General features: G+C 47.2%; 1 long non-coding RNA gene across 1 annotated transcript; it reads right to left on the bottom strand.

The window, feature by feature from the left end:
- Positions 1 to 424: 424 nt before the first annotated feature.
- LOC115619343 lies at positions 425 to 12,260 on the bottom strand. Its single transcript, XR_003994979.1, has 3 exons — positions 12,128 to 12,260; positions 6,713 to 6,719; positions 425 to 435 (listed from the first exon to the last, which is right to left on the bottom strand). It is a non-coding gene; the product is annotated as an uncharacterized LOC115619343 (long non-coding RNA).
- Between the last annotated feature and the right edge of the window lie 1,145 nt (positions 12,261 to 13,405).

The raw sequence follows: 13,405 nt of genomic DNA, 5'->3' as shown, positions 1-13,405 counted from the left end.
GTCTTCTCCGTGATCCCGCAGGTAAAACCATAGGGTGGCCCGTGGCGTGTACCTCCTATATTTTCTTTCTCGAGCAGTAGGGCGCCTTCTGTTAATAGCTGAGACATGGGTTGGTACGCGTGGGGAGCTGGATAGATCGGATAAATCGTCTCTCAATTGTTTGAATTCCTGGGACAGTTTTTCCACAGCTGAAATGATGGAAGGGGTGAGATTGTCTTCAAACTCTCGGAGTTGACGAATCAGGTAATCCACTGTTGGTGATACTCCGTCATTCCAGGTCATTGATGCCAATGTGTGGGCATATGATGATGGCGCACTCCGTGTAAGTTTCCGCCACATGGGTCGTGTACATTTGACTTCATCTGGGTCTACGGATGTGTTCCTGGAATCCGGCCTACGATAGATCATCTCTATAATGGCTGATTCCCTCAGGGACTGGATGCCTTTCTCTATCGTGGTCCAGTTGGCTGAGCGATTCGTAATATCGTCTTTGTAGGGAAACCTTTCCTTCACAGCTGCCAGGAGCCGCCTCCAAAGACTGAGGGCTCGCTTCTCTCTTGCAATCGCTTTGTCAATTCCTCCTTCCTTAGCAAGTGATCCCAGCTGCTTGGCTTCCCTACCTTCTAGTTCGTGACCGTCGGCCCCATTGTCCCAGCATCGGAGCAACCAGGTGACAATGTGCTCCCCTGGAAGACGGGTGAAATCTTTTCGCATATTCCGCAGCTTGGTTGAGGTCCGGGGTCGAGAAGTGACCTCTTCTTCTTCTTCCTCTTCCTCTGACCCACGTAGCAGTAACTCTTGTTCAGATGCTGTTCCGTGTAGTAATGGCATTGGGTCTTCATCTTTCTTCGCTTCGCGGGTTGCTCTTTGTGCCTCTCGTTTGCTTTTGCTTACAGGGGCAACAGACATTGTCACAAACTGGACATTTGGTTTAGCTGCAGTGTTTGTCACTGTGGTTGGAGTGGCTGCAATGTCTGCCACTAGGATTGGAGTGGATGCAATGTCTATTGCTGGGGTTGGTGCAGCTGTTGTGCTTGGGAGTTGAGTAACACCAACAGCTGCATTGTTTATTGCTGTCAGGGTTTGAGTAGCTACTGTACTTGTCACTGGGGTTGGTGTAGCTGCGGTGCTTGGAGTAGCTATATTGCCTGTTGCTGTCGGGGTTTGAGTACTTACTGTGCTTGTCACTGGGGTTGGTGTGGCTGCGGTGTTTGGAGTAGCTGCATTGTCTGTTGCTGTCGGGGTTTGAGTAGCTGTTGTGCTTGTCACTGGGGTTGGTGTAGCTGCGTTGTTTGGAGTAACCGCATTGTCTGTTGCTGTCGGGGTTTGAGTAGCTGTTGTGCTTGTCACTGGCGTTGGTGTAGCTGCGGTGCTTGGAGTAGCTGCATTGTCTGTTGCTGTCAGGGTTTGAGTAGCTGTTGTGCTTGTCACTGGGGTTGATGTAGCTGCTGTACTTGGAGTAGCTGTGTTGTCTGCTGTGGTCAGGGTTTGAGTAGCTGCTGTGCTTGTAGTTGGCATAGCTGCATTGTCTGTTGCTTTGCCATCAGATCCAGAGACATTTTTTTCCCTTTGAAGGTGCTGGATAGTGTTGAGCAGGGCTCTGTAGGCATAGGCCAAGCCCCAGCACGTTGCCATGATTTGTCCCTCTCTGGTATAAACAGGACGACAGCACACCTCGTTTAAGTGTTTTACTAGTTTTTCCGGATGTTGCACTTGTTCAGTGGTGAAGTTCCAAAGCACTGGAGGGGCCCACTGGCCTAGATACTTGCCCATACTATCCCACACACCCTGCCACTCATAACTGTCCAGCCTCAGGGAAAATCTCTTGGTGGTCCTCCTATATCGTCGTCTAACCCTAGACCAAATTCAAACCCAATACTGCTTAACTTTCGAGATTAAATGAATTAGGATGTTCCCAGGACGGGATGGCCGTGGGTAAAACACACTCCGTATGTTTGCCAACATGCTGATCCCCAGCGCAACCAGCAGGCAGGTTTCAAGGGTATTCAAAGGCCATCTAAAACCTTCAGAACTCTCAACTGCTGTTGCAAATAGGCTGGTGAGGGAACGGGGGGTGAAAGAGAATGCTTCCTTCGTAAGTTGACCCCCCGAGGAGAAAAAAAAAGATATGCAATTGCTAAAATATTTCATTATATACCTCCCAATGTATAGTGGTGATGGCCACGCTGGAAGCACAAACCAGACCAGTTTCATGATCAATGAGTCTATTGTATTACAAGTCATTACCATGAAGTACAGTGAAACAAGAACCTTAGCCCAGGCCCCCCAGCCGACAAACACTAAAACAGCAAATAGTGGCTGTAAGTAAGGTACAACATGCTGAAATTCTGAGATCAAGTGCAACAAGTCTGAGAGCCAAATAATCACCATTGTGACGAGTAGTAACAATGAATGCTTATCACAAATATGATTAAACACACTCTGGTCAGATCTGTCGTTATCTCAACCCTTCGTGCCCCACGTTGGGCGCCAAAAAGAACTGTTGTGGTTTGAGCCCAGCCGGTAACTCAGAACCACACAGCCGCTCGCTCACTCCCCTCCTTCCTCCTCTCCCCACTCCTGGAGGGATGGGGAGGAGAATGGGAAGAATGTAACTCCCACGGGTTGAGATAAGAGCAGTCCCGCAACTAAGGTATAATACAAAACCGCTAGTGCTACCACCAATGATAATAATGATTAGTGAAATAACAAGGGGAGAGGATACAATTGCTCACCACCCGCCGACCGATACCCAGCCCGACCTGAGCAGTGATCTGGGCCTTCCGGGTAACTCCCCCCCGTTTATATACTGGGCATGATGTGCTGTGGTATGGAATACCCCTTTGGCTAGTTTGGGTCAGGTGTCCTGTCTCTGTTTCCTCCCGGCTTCCCCTCCTCCCTGGCAAAGCATGAGACTGAGAAAGTCCTTGGTTGGAATAAACATTACTTAGCAACAACTAAAAACATCAGTGTTACCAGTGGTGTTCCCAGGCTGAAAGTTAAAAAACACAGCACTGCACCAGCTACTAAGCAGGAGAAAAATGACTGCTATAGCTGAACCAAGGATAGGGGGAATGGCTTTAAACTGAAAGAGGGTAGATTTAGATTTGGTATTAGGAAGATGTTCTTTACTGTGATGGTGCTGAGACACTGGAACAGGTCTAGCTGTTACAAAGGTGACAATTACTATATATTTACTTATAGATCTTTTTCTAATTATGTTAAAATAATTATTGATATTAACTATTGTCCTGGGTTCAGCTATAGCAGTCATTTTTCTCCTGCTTAGTAGCTGGTGCAGTGCTGTGTTTTTTAACTTTCAGCCTGGGAACAACGCTGATAACACCGATGTTTTTAGTTGTTGCTAAGTAATGTTTATTCCAACCAAGGACTTTCTCAGTCTCATGCTTTGCCAGGGAGGAGGGGAAGCCGGGAGGAAGCAGAGACAGGACACCTGACCCAAACTAGCCAAAGGGGTATTCCATACCACAGCACGTCATGCCCAGTATATATAAACGGGGGGGAGTTACCCGGAAGGCCCAGATCACTGCTCGGGTCGGGCTGGGTATCGGTCGGCGGGTGGTGAGCAATTGTATCCTCTCCCCTTGTTATTTCACTAATCGTTATTATCATTGGTGGTAGCAGTAGTGGTTTTGTGTTATACCTTAGTTGCGGGACTGCTCTTATCTCAACCCGTGGGAGTTACATTCTTCCCATTCTCCTCCCCATCCCTCCGGGAGAGGGGGGGGAGGAAGAAGGGGGGGGGGGGAGTGAGCGAGCGGCTGTGTGGTTCTGAGTTACCGGCTGGGCTCAAACCACGACAGTTCTTTTTGGCGCCCAACGTGGGGCACGAAAGGTTGAGATAACGACAGATCTGACCAGAGTGTGTTTAATCATATTTGTGATAAGCATTCATTGTTACTACTCGTCACAATGGTGATTATTTGGCTCTCAGACGTGTTGCGCTTGATCTCAGAGTTTCAGCATGTTGTACCTTACTTACAGCCACTATTTGCTGTTTTAGTGTTTATCGGCTGGGGGGCCTGGGCTAAGGTTCTTGTTTCACTGTACTTCATGGTAATGACTTGTAATACAATAGACTCATTGATCATGAAACTGGTCTGGTTTGTGCTTCCAGCGTGGCCATCACCACTATACATTGGGAGGTATATAATGAAATATTTTAGCAATTGCATATCTTTTTTTTTCTCCTCGGGGGGTAAACTTACGAAGGAAGCATTCTCTTTCACCCCCCGTTCCCCCACCAGCCTATTTACAACAGCAATTGAGAGTTCTGAAGGTTTTAGATGGCCTTTGAGTACCCTTGAAACCTGCCTGCTGGTTGCGCTGGGGATCAGCATGTTGGCAAACATACGGAGTGTGTTTTACCCACGGCCATCCCGTCGTAGGAACATCCTATTTCGTTTAATGTCAAAAATTCAGCAGTATCAGGTTCGAATCTGGTCTAGGGTTAGACGACGATATAGGAGGACCACCAGGAGATTTTCCCTGAGGCTGGACAGTTATGAGTGGCAGGGTGTGTGGGATAGTATGGGCAAGTATCTAGGCCAGTGGGCCCCTCCAGTGCTTTGGAACTTCACCACTGAACAAGTGCAACATCCGGAAAAACTAGTAAAACACTTAAACGAGGTGTGCTGTCGTCCTGGTTATACCAGAGAGGGACAAATCATGGCAACGTGCTGGGGCTTGGCCTATGCCTACAGAGCCCTGCTCAACACTATCCAGCACCTTCAAAGGGAAAAAAATGTCTCTGGATCTGATGGCAAAGCAACAGACAATGCAGCTATGCCAACTACAAGCACAGCAGCTACTCAGACCCTGACCACAACAGTCAACACAGCTACTCCAAGTACAGCAGCTACATCAACCCCAGTGACAAGCACAACAGCTACTCAAACCCTGACCACAACAGACAACGCAACTACTCCAACTTCAAATACAGCAGTTACACCAACGCCAGTGACAAGCACAACAGCTACTCAAATCCCGACAGCAACAGATAATGCAGCTGTTGGTGTTACTCAACTCCCAAGCACAACAGCTGCACCAACCCCAGCAATAGACATTGCAACCACTCCAATCCTAGTGGCAGACACTGCAGCCACTCCAACCACAGTGACAAACACTGCAGCTAAACCAAATGTCCAGTTTGTGACAATGTCTGTTGCCCCTGTAAGCAAAAGCAGACGAAAGGCACAAAGAGCAACCCGCGAAGCGAAGAAAGATGAAGACCCAGTGCCATTACTATATGCAACAGAACCTGAACAAGAGTTACTACTACGTGGGTCAGAGGAAGAGGAAGAAGAAGAAGAGGTCACTTCTCGACCCCGGACCTCAACCGAACTACGGACTATGCGGAAAGATTTCACCCGTCTTCCAGGGGGGCACATTGTCACCTGGTTGCTCCGATGCTGGGACAATGAGGCCGACGGTCACGAACTAGAAGGTAGGGAAGCCAAGCAGCTGGGATCACTTGCTAAGGAAGGAGGAATTGACAAAGCGATTGCAAGAGAGAAGCGAGCCCTCAGTCTTTGGAGGTGGCTCCTGGCAGCTGTGAAGGAAAGGTTTCCCTACAAAGACGATATTACGAATCGCTCAGCCAACTGGACCACGATAGAGAAAGGCATCCAGTCCCTGAGGGAATCAGCCATTATAGAGATGATCTATCGTAGGCCGGATTCCAGGAACACATCCGTAGACCCAGATGAAGTCGAATGTACACGACCCATGTGGCGGAAACTTACACGGAGTGCGCCATCATCATATGCCCACACATTGGCATCAATGACCTGGAATGACGGAGTATCACCAACAGTGGATTGCCTGATTCGTCAACTCCGAGAGTTCGAAGACAATCTCACCCCTTCCATCATTTCAGCTGTGGAAAAACTGTCCCAGGAGTTCAAACAATTGAGAGACGATTTATCCGATCTATCCAGCTCTCCACGCGTACCAACCCATGTCTCAGCTATTAACAGAAGGCGCCCTACTGCTCGAGAAAGAAAATATAGGAGGTACACGCCACGGGCCACCCTATGGTTTTACCTGCGGGATCATGGAGAAGACATGAGAAAGTGGGATGGAAAACCTACTTCAGCTCTGGAGCAACGGGTGCGTGAACTGAAGAGGAGAACAATGGTCAAGGATGATCCTCCCAGGAAAGCTGCTGCTCCAGTCTCTGGCGAGCAGTTTCCCAGATGGAGCGAAAGAGCTGATTTTACTCCAGCTCCTGTGATAAGGAATACTAATCCCTTTCTACAAGACAGAAGTGGAGAATTTTGTGATCACTATTAGAGGGGCCCTGCCTCCAGCCAGGTGGAGGAGAGAGATAATCGGGTTTACTGGACTGTGTGGATCAGATGGCCTGGCACATCAGTCCCACAGAAGTATAAGGCTCTAGTAGATACCGGTGCACAGTATACTCTGATGCCATCAAGGTATCAAGGGGTGAAACCCATTTATATTTCTGGAGTGACAGGAGGATCCCAAGCGTTAACTATGCTGGAAGCTGAAATCAGCCTGACTGGGAGGAAGTGGCAAAAGCACCCCATTGTAACTGGTCCAGGGGCTCCATGCATCCTTGGCATAGACTATCTCAGGAGAGGGTATTTCAAAGACCCAAGAGGGTATAGATGGGCTTTTGGTATCGCTGCCTTGGAGACAGAGGAAATTAAGCAGCTGTCCACCTTACCCGGTCTCTCAGAGGATCCTTCTGTTGTGGGGTTGCTGAAGGTCGAAGAACAACAAGTGCCAATTGCGACCACAACAGTGCACCGGCGGCAATATCGCACCAACCGAGACTCCTTGATTCCCATCCATAAGCTGATCTGCAGACTGGAGAGCCAAGGAGTGATCAGCAGGACCCGCTCACCCTTTAATAGCCCCATATGGCCAGTGCAAAAGTCTAATGGAGAGTGGAGATTAACAGTAGACCATCGTGGCCTGAACGAAGTCACACCACCATTGAGTGCTGCCGTACCGGACATGTTAGAACTTCAGTATGAACTGGAGTCAAAGGCAGCCAAGTGGTATGCCACAATTGACATTGCCAATGCATTTTTCTCAATCCCTTTGGCAGCAGAATCCAGGCCACAGTTTGCTTTCACTTGGAGGGGCGTCCAGTACACTTGGAACCGACTGCCCCAGGGGTGGAAACACAGCCCTACCATCTGCCATGGATTGATCCAGACTGCACTGGAACAGGGGCAAGCTCCAGAACACCTGCAATACATTGATGACATCATTGTGTGGGGTGATACAGCGGAAGAAGTTTTTGAGAAAGGGAGGAAAATAATCCAAATCCTGCTGAAGGCCGGTTTTGCCATAAAACGGAATAAGGTCAAGGGACCTGCACAGGAGATTCAATTTTTGGGAATTAAATGGCAAGATGGACGCCGCCAGATCCCCACAGACGTGATCAACAAGATAACGGCAATGTCTCCACCAACTAACAAGAAAGAAACACAAGCTTTCTTAGGTGTTGTGGGGTTCTGGAGAATGCACATCCCAAATTACAGTCTGATTGTAAGCCCTCTCTACCACGTGACCCGGAAGAAGAATGATTTCAAATGGGGCCCTGAGCAACAACAAGCCTTTGAACAAATTAAACGAGAAATAGTTCATGCAGTAGCCCTTGGACCAGTCTGGGCCGGGCCAGATGTGAAAAATGTGCTCTATACCGCAGCTGGGGAGAATGGTCCTACCTGGAGCCTCTGGCAGAAAGCTCCAGGGGAGACTCGAGGTCGACCCCTTGGCTTTTGGAGTCGGGGATATAAAGGATCTGAGGCCAGCTACACTCCCACTGAAAAAGAGATACTGGCAGCCTATGAAGGGGTTCGAGCTGCCTCAGAAGTGATTGGAACTGAAGCGCAGCTCCTCCTGGCACCCCGGTTACCTGTGCTGGGCTGGATGTTCAAAGGCAGGGTCTCCTCTACACATCATGCAACTGATGCTACATGGAGTAAGTGGGCCACACTAATTACACAAAGAGCTCGAATAGGAAATCCCAGTCGTCCAGGAATTCTAGAAGTCATCATGGACTGGCCAGAGGGCAAAGATTTTGGGATGTCACCAGAAGAGGAGGTGACGCGTGCTGAAGAGGCCCCACCATATAATGAACTGTCCGAGAGTGAAAAGCAATATGCCTTGTTTACTGATGGGTCCTGCCGTATTGTGGGAAAGCATCGGAGATGGAAGGCAGCTGTGTGGAGTCCCCTGCCACAAGTTGCAGAAACTGCTGAGGGAGAGGGTGAATCGAGTCAATTTGCAGAGGTGAAAGCCATCCAGCTGGCCTTGGACATTGCTGAACGAGAAAAATGGCCAGTACTTTATCTCTATACTGACTCATGGATGGTGGCAAATGCCCTGTGGGGGTGGTTGCAGCAATGGAAGCAGAGCAACTGGCAACGCAGAAGTAAACCCATCTGGGCTGCTGCATTGTGGCAAGATATCGCTGCTCGGGTGCAGAACCTGGTGGTGAAGGTACGCCACGTAGATGCTCATGTACCCAAGAGTCGGGCCACTGAGGAACACCAGAATAACCAGCAAGTGGATAAAGCTGCTAAGATTAAAGTGGCTCAGATGGACTTGGATTGGCAACATAAGGGTGAATTATTTTTAGCCCGGTGGGCCCATGACACCTCAGGCCATCAAGGCAGAGATGCAACATATAGATGGGCTCGTGATCGAGGGGTGGACTTAACGATGGACACTATTGCCCAGGTTATTCACGAATGTGAAACATGTGCTGCAATTAAGCAAGCCAAGTGGTTAAAGCCTCCCTGGTATGGAGGACGATGGCTGAAGTACAAATATGGGGAGGCCTGGCAGATTGACTATATCACACTCCCACCAACCCGCCAGGGCAAGCGCTATGTGCTTACCATGGTGGAAGCAACCACCGGCTGGCTGGAAACATACGCTGTGTCCCATGCCACTGCCCGGAACACTATCCTGGGCCTTGAGAAACAAGTCTTGTGGCGACACGGCACCCCAGAGAGAATTGAGTCAGACAATGGGACTCATTTCCGGAACAACCTCATAGACACTTGGGCCAAAGAGCATGGCATTGAGTGGGTATACCACATCCCCTACCATGCACCAGCCTCTGGGAAAATCGAACGGTACAATGGGCTGTTAAAAACTACACTGAGAGCAATGGGTGGTGGGACTTTCAAACACTGGGATACACATTTACCAAAAGCCACCTGGTTGGTCAACAGTAGGGGATCTGCCAACAGGGCTGGCCCAGCCCAATCAGAACTTTTACGTACTGTAGAGGGGGATAAAGTTCCTGTGGTGCACATAAAGAATTTGTTGGGGAAGACAGTCTGGGTTATTCCTGCTTCAGGTAAAGGCAAACCCACTCGTGGGGTTGCTTTTGCTCAGGGACCTGGATATACTTGGTGGGTAATGCGGGAAGATGGCGAAGTCCGATGTGTACCTCAAGGGGATTTGATTTTGGGGGAAAACAGCCAATGAACTCAATTGTACGCTGTTGCCTGCTCTATAACACTTTTATAGCCCACCAGCTAGATATCTTCAGGTCACCAGCCATTGACCCTGACTTCCCTCCGATCATCACCTCAACAAAGAATGAATTTTGAGGAAACCAGACGAGCTCAGCAGTGACCAGATGAGTTTAGCGGTATCATCAGCAGGCAACAACCCAACACTATGTACCGTCCCTCCTGCCCTGAAAGACTATTACAAGAGATGGAGCCTGACATCATGGACTGGATGAGTTCAGCAATTTTACAGGGATTGGTCCATGGACTAGGGAACGATATCTTTCTCTGTGTGTGGGTGTGGGTGTATATATATGTGTATATATGGGACAGGGGTGATGGTGTGCTGAGAGATGTGGGATCTGAGCATGACGTGAATGGTATGGAATAAGGGGTGGATACTGTCCTGGGTTCAGCTATAGCAGTCATTTTTCTCCTGCTTAGTAGCTGGTGCAGTGCTGTGTTTTTTAACTTTCAGCCTGGGAACAACGCTGATAACACCGATGTTTTTAGTTGTTGCTAAGTAATGTTTATTCCAACCAAGGACTTTCTCAGTCTCATGCTTTGCCAGGGAGGAGGGGAAGCCGGGAGGAAGCAGAGACAGGACACCTGACCCAAACTAGCCAAAGGGGTATTCCATACCACAGCACGTCATGCCCAGTATATAAACGGGGGGGAGTTACCCGGAAGGCCCAGATCACTGCTCGGGTCGGGCTGGGTATCGGTCGGCGGGTGGTGAGCAATTGTATCCTCTCCCCTTGTTATTTCACTAATCGTTATTATCATTGGTGGTAGCAGTAGTGGTTTTGTGTTATACCTTAGTTGCGGGACTGCTCTTATCTCAACCCGTGGGAGTTGCATTCTTCCCATTCTCCTCCCCATCCCTCCGGGAGCGGGGGGGAGGAAGAAGGCGGGGGGGGGAGTGAGCGAGCGGCTGTGTGGTTCTGAGTTACCAGCTGGGCTCAAACCACGACAACTATTTTACTCTGAACTGGTAGAAAGAGAAGGCATGGTATTTCACTTTCTAGTTATAGAGTTCATACATAGACATGAGGGGTTTTACAGTATGCTAATGGTTTAACAATGAATGTATGTCTATGCAACCTTTCTTAACATATTATATTTAACACTCAAGCTCTGACCTGGACATACCTAGTGGATTTTGTTTTTGCGTCAAGAAGGTTACATATTCAGCTAATAAAAATTCATTCACTTGAAAGTCAAAGTGTGCCCAATTACCCCTAATCAGGTCTTCATTTTCAGAGACCTTAAATAGGCAAACATTCCTAATAGGTTCAGTGTGGAATTAGGCTTACTACAGGCAAAGACGGAAAACAGGAAAAGCGTTCTTGGCTCACCAGCTGTTTTCTGTTACTCAGCTATCTAAGATACATTTTATATTTTACATATATGATTTCTAATGAGAATAGTTTTTTATTTACTGACATTTTTAGCATCTGTCCAACGTATCCAGATTTCTTTGAAATCCGTGAGGCTGAGAAGGAAAATAGGAGCAAGAAAATTCATGCCAGCCTTCTCTTATTGCAGTTCTAGAGCTGAGGCATGGGATGTATATTCTGGTGTGTTCTGCTTGGAGGCTGGTGATTACATGTCCAAGATGAAAAGCTGCTCTGCATTATGAAGCTTTTAGTTACAAATGAGCGTTTCTTGATGCATATTAAACTTGACACATTAACTCCTGGATGAATTGCTTACAAAGGGAGTTGCTTAAGACTATTAAGATATATACAGTGAAATCCTAGGTACTAAGTAGAATTAACGTTATTCTAAAGTGTATTTCTTTTTAAAGTGTCTGGTTTAGCTTAAGTTTCTCTCTTTAATCATGCATACTGCCCCAGGCTGCCAAAAAGGCAGCCATCAACACTGCTTAGTGAAGGCAGCTTAGTGCTGTCAGCCATCTTATCTCTGCTGCTGCATGGACGATAGCTTTTATCTGTGACTATAAACATTAAAATGGAACTATAATCCTACCTTAGTCCTACAGAAGATTTCCAGCTGTTCCTCAGATACAAAGAAACTCCTCCCATTACAGAAAGGCGTATGCGTCTATTTGTTTGCTTATTTGTGCAAATGGGTGTTTGGACAGTAGAAAACATGATGAGCAGAAATTTATCTGGAAAAAGAAATTCTACCTTAGGAACTTCTTGAAAATGGCTAGCTCAACCGGGGACCCAGTTTCAGATAACAATCCCAATCTAACATATAGAATGCAATTTAAAATAACTAAGCATATTAATGACATGGCACCACAGCATAATGTGTTTTAAACCTTTTTTCTCTTTAATGCACCATTCTATTTTTATTCCAGGGCTTTTCATACACAGCACCTTAGAGCATCAGTTTAAATAAGGAAACGAGAGCGAAGGTGCTAGCACACGAAATCCCAAAACTAAGTTTGCTTCAGCATTTCTGTTTTGGAACTGAAAGTTCTTTCCTTTTAGGTCATCGGTTGAATACAAATGGACCACTTGATGGTTAAGGAATTGGCTGGATGGTCACACTCAGAGAGTTGGTGCCAACAGCGAGATTCCAAGTGGAGACCAGTAATGAGTGGCATTCCTCAGTATTGGGACTGGTACTGTTCAAGATGTCTGTCAGTGACATGGACAGTGGGATTGAGTGCACCCTCAGCGAGTTTGCCAATGACATCAACCTATGTGGTCGACACGCTGGAGGGAAGGGATACCATCCAGAAGGACCTTGACAGGCTTGAGAGGTGGGCCCGTGCAAACCTCATGAGGTTCAGTGAGGCCAAGTGCAAGGTACTGCAGCTGGGCTGGGGCAACCCCAAGCACAAATACGGGCTGGGCAGAGAGTTTGGGTTGTTCAGCCTGGAGAAGAGAAATCTCAGGGAACACCTTATAGCAGCGTTCCAATACCTAAAGGGAGCCTACAAGAAAGCTAGAGAGGGACTTTTTACAAGGGCATGAAGGGACAGGACAAGGGAGAATGGCTTTTAACTGGCAGAGGGTAGATTTAGATTAGACATTAGGTAGAAATTCTTTGTTATGAGAGTAATGAGGTGCTGGCACAGGTTGCCCAGAGAAGCTGTGGCTGCCCCATCCCTGGCAGTGCTCAAAGCCAGGATGAATGGGGCTTTGAGCAACCTGGTCTAGTGGAAGGTGTCCCTGTCTGTGGCAGGGAGGTTGGAACTAGATGATCTTTAAGGTTTCTTGCAACCCAAACCATTCTAGTATCTTATGATTTTCCAAAACATGTGAAGATTATGTATGTAAATCTAGAAATTTTTAATTTTTTTTTTTTTTAATCAGGAAAAACATGCATGATAGTTTAGAGATATACTGTCTCATCATTCCTTTAACAGTTCCCTCTGTCCTGTTGTCACTGGCCCTCCCTGCAGCCATATTGTTATTAGATTCTTTGTGCTATAGAACTGCCATTTGGAACAATCTCCCTGCATCTTTTTACTGTAACAGTATTTCTTTTTTCTGACCTTAAATTATCAGTTCCCTAGTTACTTTTTTCTTCTGTTAATGTTATGGGCAACTTAACTTTGGGAATACAAGCAATATTGTTTGCTGAGCTGGGGTTGGCAGTAAAGAAGAAAAGACGAATGGGATCTCTGGGTTGCCTCTTTCACTTTTACCCTATTTCCTCAAAATGGAGTGTGGCTCAGACCAGGGAATAGAAAATGTGAAGATCTCATCCATCAAGACACAAAACTCCCATTTTCCCACTTGACCACCAAGTTCCACTGAAGCTTTCAAAAGATTCCTACTTCATTCAGAGATTCTGAATTAAACGCCAGATTGTATGCAAATGATGGAAAAGCTGGTTATCTGTTTAACTCAAAAAGCATAATTAGTTGTCTTAATGTCAACTCAAATACTTGAAGT

Source organism: Strigops habroptila, chromosome 1 (genome assembly GCF_004027225.2).
Source record: "Strigops habroptila isolate Jane chromosome 1, bStrHab1.2.pri, whole genome shotgun sequence".
In the NCBI taxonomy this organism is placed as follows: Eukaryota; Metazoa; Chordata; class Aves; order Psittaciformes; family Psittacidae; genus Strigops; species Strigops habroptila.
This window is presented reverse-complemented; position numbering and strand designations above follow the sequence as displayed.